Here is a 13,138-nt window from a genome sequence, read left to right as displayed (position 1 = left end):
TTTGGATTCTTGGTCAGCTTCAATTTGTTTACATGCAAATCCCTCTTTTATTAATCTTAATAAAAGAAAACTGTTACTTTGATGTCTGTGGTTATCTGTTGATCGAATGGGGATTGTTTGTTTTCTGGGATTTGTTGGTAGATTTTGGATTCTGGATGAGCTTGAATTTATGATTATAGATTTATGTAATTGAATGTGCTTTTAAATTATCCTATGCTTTGTATTATTTGTTTGTTTTTATAGTGTATATGTTTTTGTTATTACGTTTCATTATCTGGTCTATGGATTCGATTAGTTTCAAATGACTTATTCCGTAAAGAAATTGGAATTGGTGTTGCGCTTTGAAAATCTCTCTCAAGTACTCACTACAAGAAAAATATATTTGGGCGACGAAACTTTGGGAGACGAACCAAAATTCGTCGCCCAAAGCAACTTTGGACGACGAACCGAAAACTTTGTCGCCTAAGGTGATCCAGGTTTGGGCGATGAATATAATTTTCCTCGCCTAAAGGTACTTTGGGCGACGACAATATTTCGTCGCCTCAAATCATGCGCCAAAATGATAGTTGATCCATACGTTGAGCGACGAATACGTAAGTTCCTCGCCCAAAGTGACTTTGGGCGACGAACAGAAACCTTCCTCGCCTAAAATGACTTTGAGCGACGAACAATTTCGTCGCCCAAGGTGATTTTAAGCGAGGAAGGTTTCTGTTCGTAGCCCAAAGTCACTTTGGGCGAGGAACTTACGTATTCGTCGCCCAATGTATAGGCGAGGAACATGCATATTCCTCGCCCAAAGTCTCATTGCCTTTTTATTTTTTGTACAATTTTATGTAGGTTATATTCATATAATGCGATCGTGTTTCCATTAATCCAAACCATTCAATTTTTAATTCCTCACTCAATAATCATCATTGCAAAAAGTTAGCTCAATCAGAGATATAAAAGTTACGTAACGGTGCTCGAATTTATAAACAATCATGAATTTTCTAATACTAATCGCTCGAGTAGATGAATTCCGATTTGGCCGATTTTTTGCAGGGATGATCTTTTAGTATAAACGAATAAAATGAACGGCTCCGATTGTTGAAATTACATTGTAGTCTTCACAATTGTTGAATCGACAAAGTTTCAACGAAAAAGCTAATAGAATTATACTCTTCAAGTGTATTTGTATGTAGAAGCTCACTTTTCTATTGTGTTTTTAACGATCCGAACTGATCATTTCTTAGTTCCCCAGTCAAAGATCATCCATGCAAAAAATTATCTCAATCGGAGATGTAGAAGTTAAGTTTGGCGTTTAGGGTGTATAAACGATCATGATTCTTATAATAATAATTGAACGGGTATATGAACTCTGATTTAACCGATTTTTTGCAGGGATGATCTTTGAGTATCAACATAGATGATGAACGGCTCTGATCGTTGTAATCTTGTTGTGCTCTTCATAATTATTGAAACGACAAGGTTTCAATAAAAGAGTTAATAGAATTTTATTCTTCAAATGTATAAAACGTTCTTTTATATATAGAATCTCAAATATCGTTCGTGTTTTCAATGATCCGAATCGTTCATTTATTAGTTTCTCACTCAAAGATCATCTATGCAAAAAATTAGCTTAATTAGAGATGTAAAAGTTAAGTATCGGAGTTCGAACACATGAACGATCATTGCCTACTAATAAAGGTTTGGGCGATGAACCATTTCCTCGCTCAAAGTTACTTTAGGCGAGGAATGTAAAATTTTGTCTCTCAAAGAGACTATCTTCGTCGCCTAAGATAATTATAGGCGACGAAATTTAATATTCCTCGCCTAAAATGACTTTGGGCGAGGACATGGTTCGTCGCTTTAGGTTACTTGAGGCGAGGAAATGGTTCGTTGCTCTAGGTTACGTACTTTAGGCGACGAAATGTGTAGTTCGTCGCCCAAAATCTCATTGTCATTTTTGTGTACAATTTTATCTATGTAATCGTATAAGATGCAATTGTATTTCCAACGATCCGAACTGTTCATTTTTTAGTTCCCCACTTTAAGATCATCCCTGCAAAAAATTAACTAAATCGGAGATGTGTAAAAGTTAGGTAACGGTGCTCGAACTTATGAACGATTGTGAATTTTCTAATACTAATCGAACGAGTGGATGAATTCTGATTTGACCAATTTTTAACAGAGATCGATGATCTTTGAGTATAAACGAATAAAATGAACGGCTCAGATCGTGGAAATCACATTGTAGTCTTCACAATTGTTGAATCGACAAAGTTTCAACAAAAAAGCTAATAGAATTATACTCTTCAAGTGTATATGTATGTAGAAGCTCACTTTTCTATTGTGGTTTGAACAATCCGAACTGATCATTTCTTAGTGCCTCACTCAAAGATCATCCATGCAAAAAATTATCTCAATTGGAGATGTAGAAGTTAGGTTTGGCATTTTGGGTGTATGAACGATCCTAGTTCTTATAATAATAATCGAACGGGTAGATGAACTCCAATTGGACTGATTTTTTGCACGGATGATCTTTGAGTATGAACATAGATTATGAACGGCTCTGATCGTTGTAATCACATTGTGGTCTTTGCAATTATTGAAATGACAAGATTTCAATGAAAGAGTTAATGAACTTTTATTCTTCAAATATATAAACCGTTCATTTATATATATAATCTCATATATTGATCGTGTTTTCAACGATCCAAACCGTTCATTTATTAGTTTCCCACTCAAAGATCATTTATGCAAAAAATTAGCTCAATCAAAGTTTTAGAAGTTAAGTATCAGAGATCGAACTTATGAACGATCATGATTTTAATAATGATAATCGAACGGCTAGATGAATTCCAATTTGACCGATTTTTTGTAGGGATGATCTTTTAGTGAGGGACTAATAAATGAACGGTTCGGATCGTTAAAATTAATAAATTGATTATATAAAATTAACAACATAACTGATTATGTAAAATTAACAACATATTTAGTTATTTAAAATTAATTATTCGGACAGCTTTTAGGCGACGAAGTAGGAAAGTTGTTGCCCAAGACTCTTTTGGGCGATGGAATTTCTTCTTCGTCGCCCAAAAGTTGAAAAATTTGGCGGTATTAAGCTCGCCATATATTTTAATGTTTGGGCGATGAACCTAAGTTCGTCGCCCAAGTTGTTCTTAGGCGAGGAGATTCTTAGTTCGTCGCCCAAGAACGTTTTGGGCGATGAAGAATTCTCAAAATTTTTAAAATGCTTTTTTCTTCTTCTTCTTCTTCTTCTTTTCTTTCCTTCCTTCCTTCTGTTTTCTCTCATCTCTCTGATCTTCTCTCCCAGCCCCAGCCCCGCCTATCCCCACCCATCCCCGCCCAGCCCCAGCCCCAGGCCGCCCATCCCAGCCCACAGAAACCCTCATCCCCGCCGATCCCCGCCCAGTCCCAGCCACAGCCCCAGGCCCACCCATCCCAGCCCACGGAAACCCCAATCCCCGCCCAGCCCCAGCCCCGTCGTCGCTTCGCCGCTGCATCTCTCGCTTCTCCTCATCGCCGATCGCCCAAAACTCTCTCTTCCGATCTCTCACCCCCTCCTCTTTCTCTCTCCCTGAAACCCTCCTCGGCTTCCTCTTTCTCTCTCATTCCCCTCTCCCTGCCGCCTCCCTCGATTCCCATTCCTATCCCCACTAACAACCCCCACCCCGACCAGCAACCCCACCTGAACCCAGCTGCAGCAAACCCACCCGATTGTTGGTTTTTTGTGGGTTTTTTTTTTTATTTATTTGGGTGTTTTTTGTTTTTTTTGTAATCCGTGTTTTCTGCTCATTAGCTTTAGCTTTTTTCAGAGGGATCAAGTGCAGGTGGCCAGGGTAATAGTAATACCCAGAGAAATTTTTCAGGTCAGACTTAAGACTCAATCGCTCCTTTAATGTTATTTGACTGGTGTTTTTAATTTTTTGTTCTTAAATTTGTTTATTAGTGTTGTATAAATTAGTTTAATCCTGATCATTGTTCTTAGGGAAATTAGTTTGCTTATATTTTCTTATGCTAGATAACAAATTAGTTTTCATATAAAATTAGTTAGTTTTATATGTTTTTTAATTATAAAATTTATTAGGTAGTTTGTATGTAGATTAGTTAGTTTGTTAGTTTTTAAATATAAAATTTAGTTTAATTACAAAATGTAGATTAATTAGTTTGAGAAATATAATTTAGTTATAAGGTGGAAGGCGATGGAGTCAGCTCCCAATGATGTAGTTCAGCCATCCTTGAGTACTGGGAGCTCCTATATGCCACGGAGGACCCGTCGATCTCACCGTTTTAGTTAGGTCACCGCTTCCGCTTCCGCTTCATCTACTGCAACATCATCCACTGCGACGAGGGGACCATGTAGTGGGTTGAAGTCCTCTCGGATCGTGCGCAGTACTGGAGTGCGGATTCCAGTCATGTGTGTGCAAAACGGCCGACGACTGTAAGATCCTAACGTTGATAGTTTGTTCTCGCACGATATAGAGGCTATTATCCGTGCTGAGTGCGCCATGATTGCAACCACTTGAAAAAAATTGCCGGCAGAGATTCAACACAAAGTGATCCGCTCCATCTCAGTGAGTATATAGCTCAATAATTAATTCAAAACGATAAATTTGATCATTCATAACAATCTAATATTTTTTTCAGGTTAACTTTGACATTCAGATGGATGATCCCCTCACCGTCACGTACATGACAAATTTACTTATCAAGTCCTACAGGCAGTGGAAGCACGAACTACACGTGCATTTCAAGGGATTTTCGTCGGCAGTTGAGGCATTGGCGAACCCCCTTATGGAGTTGGTAGAGCGGTCTGACCAATGGCGTTTTTTGTGCGATCATTTCATGAGCCCGTCGTTTTTGGTACGTTTTATCATTTTAATTGTATAAAAAATCGATTATTGTTTTGTTATTCTATTATTGTATACATACACCAACACATTTATAATTTGCTTAATATTTAACAGAAGAAGTTGGTCGCCAACGCCAGAAACCGGAAAGGGAAGCCGTTTAACCATCATAGTGGTCCGACACCCATCTCATATCGAGTGGAGTCACGACGTCGGGTACATCATTATTTTATTTAATACATATATATTCTTTAATATTGTTTGAGTTTTTGACAAAATTATTTTCTTTTTCAGCGTGGGTCGCAATTCCTGAAGATAGACACTTTCGGGGATATCTATGTTTATTCCGGTTGTGATGCGGCCAAGGCAAAACATGTTAGTTTTTTAGATTTTAATTTTTTTCACAATTTTTTATATTTATTTTTCTAATTGGTTACTTGTATATATAATGTTGTTACTCTCTCTCTCTCTCTCTCTCTCTCTCTCTCTCTCTCTAACTCATAGACACAAACATTACTATTGTTGCTCTTATGATATTTATGCACCTGATATTTGCAAATATTACTTTCTTTGTCTCATTCCCTCTCATGATTTTAATTTTTAGTGCTTCACTCATATTTCTTCAATTCCTAGGTATTGGAGTGGGATAGGAATGCTTTTTATTTTTTCTTTTTTCTTTTTTTTTTTTGGTGAGAAATGGCTCCATCTTGTATATATTGTCACAGGAAGGTTGATATGAATGGCGATTTCACACTTCCATTATCTGCAATGTGTGAGAGTTTCTTCTCCATGCCGTCTTTCCATTTCTAACTATTATTATGGTAGAGACAATTTCAAGAGAAAGAGCAGCTCTCTTGTTTTTGCTTCTACTAACAACCTGGACAGGGGCCTTCATCTTCAATCAAAGGTACTTATGCAGTAATACCATTAATTTAAAGTCAATTGTCATTATTCGACCTTTCTTCTCAAAAAAAAAAAAAAAATTCATTATCTACCAGACTTTGTCAGGTTTCTACCCTGACCATTGTGCTATGGAAGGAACTGTTTCATGTCTAAAAGAGAAAAGATAGGAGATGATATTAAATGGATGCTTTTTCCATTTTCTCGATCACTAACATCTCTTCAAGCTGTCCATCATTGTCCAAAAACCTCTGGCTGTACATTCCCCACTTCCAAAGAAAAAAAAAAAAAAAAAAAAAAACATTAATTACACACACACACAAATATTTCTAATCAAGATAGGAAGTGGAGAAATTACAGAAATAAACATTCTTGGCATTTATAGGAATCAATACCGACTGCAACCACAACACCCCTTCATGAGCTGATTCTCATGAATTCATGACAAAGATAGCCTTGTCCTATTTTCTGCTTTTTATTTTCTGAAAGAGAGTTTTGTACTTTTTTATTTGATACTCACATTCATTTTGATTGTGGAACCTAATTTAATTTTTCTTTCAAAATAAGTGGCAGTTATGCTCAACCAAGACCTAAAAGTTTCTTCTTTACCCAAGTTTTGGGGGAATACAACCTGACCATAACATGGCACTACATGAATAATTTAATTTTAGATTACGTTCTTCTTGTTCCATATATATATATTGGATAATTTTATCCCTTTAGTGCAGTTGTTGCGCTGTTCTTTGTTGAATTAGTGATGATTCAATTTTAATAGGATTCTCATGATTCAACCAGCCATAGCCAGGTGTCTGCCTAAGAAAAATATGGTAGTGATTGGTACATGTCTGGAAAACAAATGACAGAGAAGGAAATCTGATGGAGTTTCTCATTATCTAATAAACTTCTCTTGAAAGTGTCCATCGTTGCCCAATAGTTTATGTTAAGCTATATTGAGTTATATCTGGAGTCCAAATACTGATCCCCTTAACATGCATATTATTTACAAATCTTATATTTGTGATTTTCATTATCCTTGGATAGCCAGGTGTTGTCACGTGTGCATGGGTAACAGGCAATGCTAGAAACCAAAATGTACAAATGCATGCATGCACCTTCCTTCTCTGATCGAGTACGCATGCAAAAAGATCCATATTTTCATACATTTTCTAAACAATTTTAATAAAGCACCAGTTAATCTTTTACTAAAGCGTCTACCATATATTGGATAGGACATAGGACGAACCATTACCCATTTTGGCGAAAGAAAGAACAAAATTTGATACTGGTGTTCATTTTACTGACATGATTTACAACTTACTTCTATGGTTGTGTTAGCAATAGCACCAAAAGCATTTTTTTCTAGAGTTTTTTTCAAATTTGGTACTTGAACTATTACTATTACCTGTGTCCCAATTAAGTACTTGAACTTTTATTTGTCCCTATTAAGTACCTGAACTTTTATTTTGTACCAATGCAGTACATAAGTTGATTTCCGTTAATAAAATTGACGGAAGTGAGTCATGTGCTTTGCAGGTGACCACATATCCAAGGTCAGTTTAATCATTTCATATTACTACTTTAATATCTTCTTACTCACTGTACATGCATTTGTGGTCAACTGAGGTCAATGAGAAAGAGGAGAACTTAGGGTTCACGCAACTAGCTAGATGATGCATATCCAAATATACTTTTGCATACAACAACCGAGCCTACCCTCTATCACAGATTTCAATAAATATAGCCTTCTATCTATCACAAAGCCACCAAACATTTGTTACAAAAATAGTAAAAAGAAAAACAGAGCATTGCCACAACCATACACTACCCATATCCTAAACCCCATCGCTCACAAAATTTGTAATCTACATTTGGCTTTTTTTTTTTTTCCCCCAGTTAACCACATCAAGAATATCATCACCCAAGAGAAACTAGAAATAGTCATAACACATTTACTGACAGAACCGCACCCGGATTCCACCCTGAAACCCGGAGAGGTCCTGCGGGAATCCAAAATCAAGGAAAATCCTACCGAAAATTCGGCAGAATCTCCCCTGAAAATGGACTAACCTAGAAACTTCAAAACCTGTTAAGCACTTCTAAGTCTTTCAGCCACCTCTACCACAAGCAAATAAAGGGTCTCGGACCCAACAGATTTCAAAGAAAACCCACTTAAACCTTAGGAGTTGTTATCAGAGCCACTAATCATTTAAAGTAGGTTTTTTTTCAAAAATAAAACATGGCGCCTACAGGGTCCGGGAATGAGAAATGGATGCTATGCCTCGACGCGTTTGGCTCGACCTCCACCAAAGCTACAACCTGGGGGGAACAATTTGAACAAAAATAGGAAAATGGTGAGATAACTCAGTGAGTGGACAGTTTAATAAAAATGAAAAATCAAAGGTAAATATCTTTTCAGAAAACCCTTTATAACTAGATTTAAATTCTAAGACCTCACGTTGCTTTTGAAATCCCCCAGTTTTAAAATCATTTTCAAGATTTAAGAATATTATAAAAACTAAAGGAACTCAAAGAAAAGATAACTCAAAACACTTTTCTCAAAAGCCAATCATTTAATATCAAAATCATAATAAAATCGAAATCATTATAAAACTCGAAAGATATTTCTCACTTGAAATCCATAAAACACTCTTGAAGGTACCAATTTCATTTTCCACCATGCTATATACCCTGAATAATCCTGGCCATACACACGCGTGGAGTAAATCCAACACGTGCAGGCAATATCCTGGCCATACACACGCGTGGAGTAAATCCAACACGTGCAGGCAATATCCTGGCCATACACACGTGTGAATAAATCAGCACGTGCAGGCAATATCCTGGCCATACACACGCGTGGAGTAATTCCAACACGTGCAGGCAATATCCTGGCCATACACACGTGTGAATAAATCAGCACGTGCAGGCAATCCTGGTCATACGTGCACGCAGAGCGGCCCCCAAAGGGCGAAGCATCCCGACACACGGCCCAAAGCCTATATGTGCATCGTGATGGGTCCCAAAGACCTATTAAATCTGAAACCTGGAGGGTACTGCAAGGGTGGTTTGAAAACCATTTTTAATATCTCAATGCCACGCAAAATAATTTCTTAAAAATGAAAAGTCCCAATGAGATTATCACACCTTTTGCTATCAACTCAAGGCTTTCTCAAAACTTTAAAATCAATTTCCTTTCAATAAATTCTTGTATAAATCACGTTTGAAATCGTATATCTCTATCGACTCTTAAAACCACATTTATTCGACAATCTCGTATGAAAAATCATTTAATAAAACTTAAAGTAAGAACATTAGTCAAACTAACGGAAATATAAACTTTGAAAATCATAATCACTTATAACAAATTCAACCCCAAATTATTTTAACTTAAACCATACTTAAATAAAACTCGGGATAAACAAATAAATTCAACCATAAAGTAAACAAAAATGTTTTTAAAACAAAAGTCCACTCACAGTGATATCCCTAACTTTGATCCTCCGCCGAATCGTTTCGAGCCGCGGTCGTCTCGCCTATAAAATGGACAATCGACGAAATATAATTAATTCCAACACAAGACACTTAAACGTAGAGGAGTGCTCAACTTAACATCACACCGGACTCCCATTCTAGTTCGACAATTCCCAACTTCCACTCATATACCCAAAACTCCTACATAAACACTCCGGAAGCTCTCCGGCTCAGCCTAACCAAAAACGTCATAACCAAGATCAATAACTCACTCCACAATTGCCCACAATTAATCCTTTATTCACGAATGACAACGGGGTTCGGACTCACTGCAGGAGCTGTCCCAAGCGGCTGCCCCAACCCCAATTCCAACCAATTTTATTTAATTCCAACCAAACCCATTAATTTTCTCAGTCCTAAACAACTATTGAGTTTCCTAGGGAAGAAATTTATCCTAGACGACAACACAATAGCCCCCCAAATCCGAAAACCCAAGCTAACCCGAAATGGCATCAAACCCCCAACTCCAACTTCCACAAATACTCAGAATTTCACAACTTTTTAAATTCTAATCTTCAATTGGGGTTCAAACGGGTGAATATTGTCCAATAATTATCCAACAAAAATCCCCAAAACCAGTTTTCAAGAAAGCCCAAAATAGCCTTAAACCCCACAATTTCAATCTTCATCAATTTCTCAAAATCAGACAACCAATTCATGAAAGAATGAAAGTCCACTGAGAAGGGAAGAAAACCCACCTAAAATCAATTCGAACGGAGGCCAGAGGTGGCCGGAATCGCCAAAGGAAAGGGGCGGCAGTGGGCTGGCTTTCAATCGCGGTTCGTGTCGCAGTGGTGGCTGGCCGGCGCAAGGAGGTGCTGGGCTGTGTTGGCGCCGGGCGAGGAGTCGACTGGTGAGCTTGGGTCGTCGGGAAACTCGCCGAAGAAGATGGTCCGACCTGGTGGTGTCGCGCGCCGAGAAGGGGAAGAGAGAGAGAGAGACGCGAAGGAGAGAGAGGGAGAGCACGGGGAGAGAGAAAACTGGGTCAGTGGGGTAGTTGGTCGCCGGCCATTGGTCGTCGGGGAGTAGGCCGGAGCTGGCCGCGCTGGTGAGAGAAGGGAGGGGGAGGTGAGTGAGCTCGGGGAGAGAGGGAGAAGTGAGAGAGTGCGGGGGGGAGAGAGAGAGATAAAGGGGGAGGGAGAAGAGTGTAGAATTTTCTGGAGAGAGAGAGAAATCAGAAAAAATTTCTGATTTTGGGTATTTTAAAAAAACCCACTTATATAAATTTACAAAATTACCCCTCACTTTAAACGCCTATATCTTTCAAACCGTAACTCGGATTGGCGCGTGCCGCGTGTCTATGAAATCGTGAGTTCGAAACCTATCCAACGGACCCGAAGTCAAAATCAAAAACTCATTCATTTTAAAAGTCAACTTTTGGTCAAGCTTAAATTAAAATAATAATAAAAATAAAAATTTTAAATCCAAACCCTTTTTATTTTCCGAATAAATCCCAAAATCTTTAAAATACAATTCAACATCTTTTTTTAAAAAAAATCTCTTTAAAGCATAGTTAAATAAAAATTTAAATTTCTAGTGAAATTTGGGTCGGGTCGTTACATTTACCTAGGTTCAAATCTTTGAAATTTCTTCTTCCATCAATAGATAGTCAATTGGTAGTCAAGTTGGAATAAAATGGGCTTCTTTTCCTCTCTTTTTTCTGCAATTTATGTCGTAAATAGGTGAAGTTTAGTGGATTGGGGCTTAGTTATAGTGGGAAAGAAGGTGTCAACGCAAGAGAGAAGGTGGCAATGGTGGGAAAAAGGACAGGCTGGCCGGGGAAGAGAGATGATGGGTAAACAAACCCACTTGAATTGATTAAAAAAGCCTTGGATTTCACAGCTTTCATTAATTTTATTAACGGAAATCAACTTTGGTACTACATTGGTACAAAATAAAAGTTCAGGTACTTCATATGGACAAATAAAAGTTCAGGTACTTCATATGGACAAACAAAAGTTCAGGTATTTAATTAGGACATGGGTAATAGTTCAGGTACCAAATTTGAAAAAACCTCTTTTTTTCTACTTGTGATTATCTTATTAGTAATCAAATAGTTTCACTTTTCTTAATCCATAATTTTATACTTGGAATTTTTCTTTGATCATGCTTTTCTGGTTATTGTTTGAACATCTTTTATACTCTTTTTTCTTAATTTTTATTCTTGTTTAAGAACCTGATCTGTGTGATTTGCCCCATATGCAAGTTTTTTTAATTTTTACTACTATTATTTTATATTTTGTCTGCTTGCTCTTCAATGAACCACTCAATAAGACTTGTCAGTTTTATTTTTCTTATTAACATATACTTTATCTTGTCACCCTATCTTAATCAGCTCTTTAAATCTGTCGGACTTGGTAAAGTTGGCTTGAGGTCCTTCTTTATGATATTTATGTTTAGGAGTTTATCATCGATAACTACTATTATGCAGAATTAGTTATGCATCAATTTCATATAAGTGACAAATATTATGATATATATTATACTGCCAATAGATGAAAGCTCATAGGCAAGTTAACTTAATTTGTTTGTATATATCTTTTTCCTTCTTTTCCTATTTCCGGGCTAAAGAAATTTTGGATATGCAAATGGATGTGATTATAAAATCCATCAATATTATTTGAGGTTGAAACAGTGTTAGACAGTGTGAAATGGGATGACAAAGGTCTAGTGGTTGCAATAGCTCAAAATGTTGACACAGGAGCCATCTTGATGCAAGGCTTTGCGAACAGGGAAGCAGTGACTGCAACAGTTTCCTCTCAGAAGGCGACTTTCTACAGTCGGTCACGATCAACGTTGTGGGCAAAGGGAGAGACCTCCAAGAATTTCATTAATGTCCATGACATCTTCCTTGATTGTGATCGAGACTCTGTAAGTTGTTGGCTAGTTTGGTTGGAACATATTTGCTAATCTTTGTATTTTGTGCATGAATTTATTACTTCAACTCAGAACTGTTTCTCAGATAATTCACCTTGGGAAGCCTGATGGACCTACTTGCCACACAGGGTCATAGACTTGCTATTATACCCCAGTGTTTGATTTGTTAGAACATCAACAGGTTTTCAACATTTAATAAATTAGAATAAGCTTGCATTTTTTTTTGGGTCAGGCCCTCAGAGTGGAAAGCCCTCATGGACCAGGCGACTACTGCTTGATGAGAAGTTGTTGTGTTCAAAAATCAGGTACAATGTTCAAATTGTCATATTTTGGGTCAGATTTGACTTGTATATAAGATTTTCTTTACTCTCTAAAGTTAATAATTCTTAACTTCTTAAGAAATCAATGAGGGTAGAGAAGTAATATATACGTTATACTGCTGGGTTGTTAGAGTTGTACATATTATCCTCACCTTGGAAAGATACATGGGATCATTTATTGTATATGCACTACCATATGCTTTGAGATTATAAAAAAAAAAAAGTTTGATTATATGCACTACCATTCAAGTGTTGCTTGTTATGCCTACACATATTCTTCCCCACCGTACTTTTGTTTTGGTTTTTAAAATGGGAGTATTACATGTATATTTGCAGCTAATTTGGTTGCCCTGCTCTATTCGTTTCCCGTTTATAAACAACTCTTTCACCCCACTGCTCACTGCAATGTTTGGGTAGGAATATCAATTTTATTTTTTAAGAAAACAATGCAATTGTAATCTTCAAATTTGTTATTTATTTATTGTACAAAGACAAGTGCTTAAGGATTAAAAAAAGTCCTCGTTTTTTTGGAAAACAAATTCAGTACAGAATCATGATCCTATTTTCATTAAAAGGGTTAAAGGGATTCTCACAGGACAGAACACAAACAGCAAGGCATGCTTGCTCTGTTTTTGTTATTTGAAAAGAAAAAAAAAA

The 13,138-nt window shown here is 37.1% G+C and overlaps 1 long non-coding RNA gene and 1 pseudogene across 1 annotated transcript; one reads left to right on the top strand and one right to left on the bottom strand.

Annotated features, from left to right (window-relative positions):
* The first annotated feature begins 5,592 nt into the window (after window positions 1-5,592).
* Window positions 5,593-12,821, top strand: LOC147292527 (histidine biosynthesis bifunctional protein hisIE, chloroplastic-like; annotated as a pseudogene).
* On the bottom strand, window positions 7,994-10,414 carry LOC147292528 (uncharacterized). The gene is made up of 3 exons (XR_015120864.1): window positions 9,983-10,414; window positions 9,230-9,286; window positions 7,994-8,069 (listed from the first exon to the last, which is right to left on the bottom strand). It is a non-coding gene; the product is annotated as an uncharacterized LOC147292528 (long non-coding RNA).
* Window positions 12,822-13,138: the final 317 nt, after the last annotated feature.

Source organism: Dryas octopetala, chromosome 2 (genome assembly GCF_963921425.1).
Source record: "Dryas octopetala chromosome 2, drDryOcto1.1, whole genome shotgun sequence".
Lineage (NCBI taxonomy): Eukaryota > Viridiplantae > Streptophyta > Magnoliopsida > Rosales > Rosaceae > Dryas > Dryas octopetala.
This window is presented reverse-complemented; position numbering and strand designations above follow the sequence as displayed.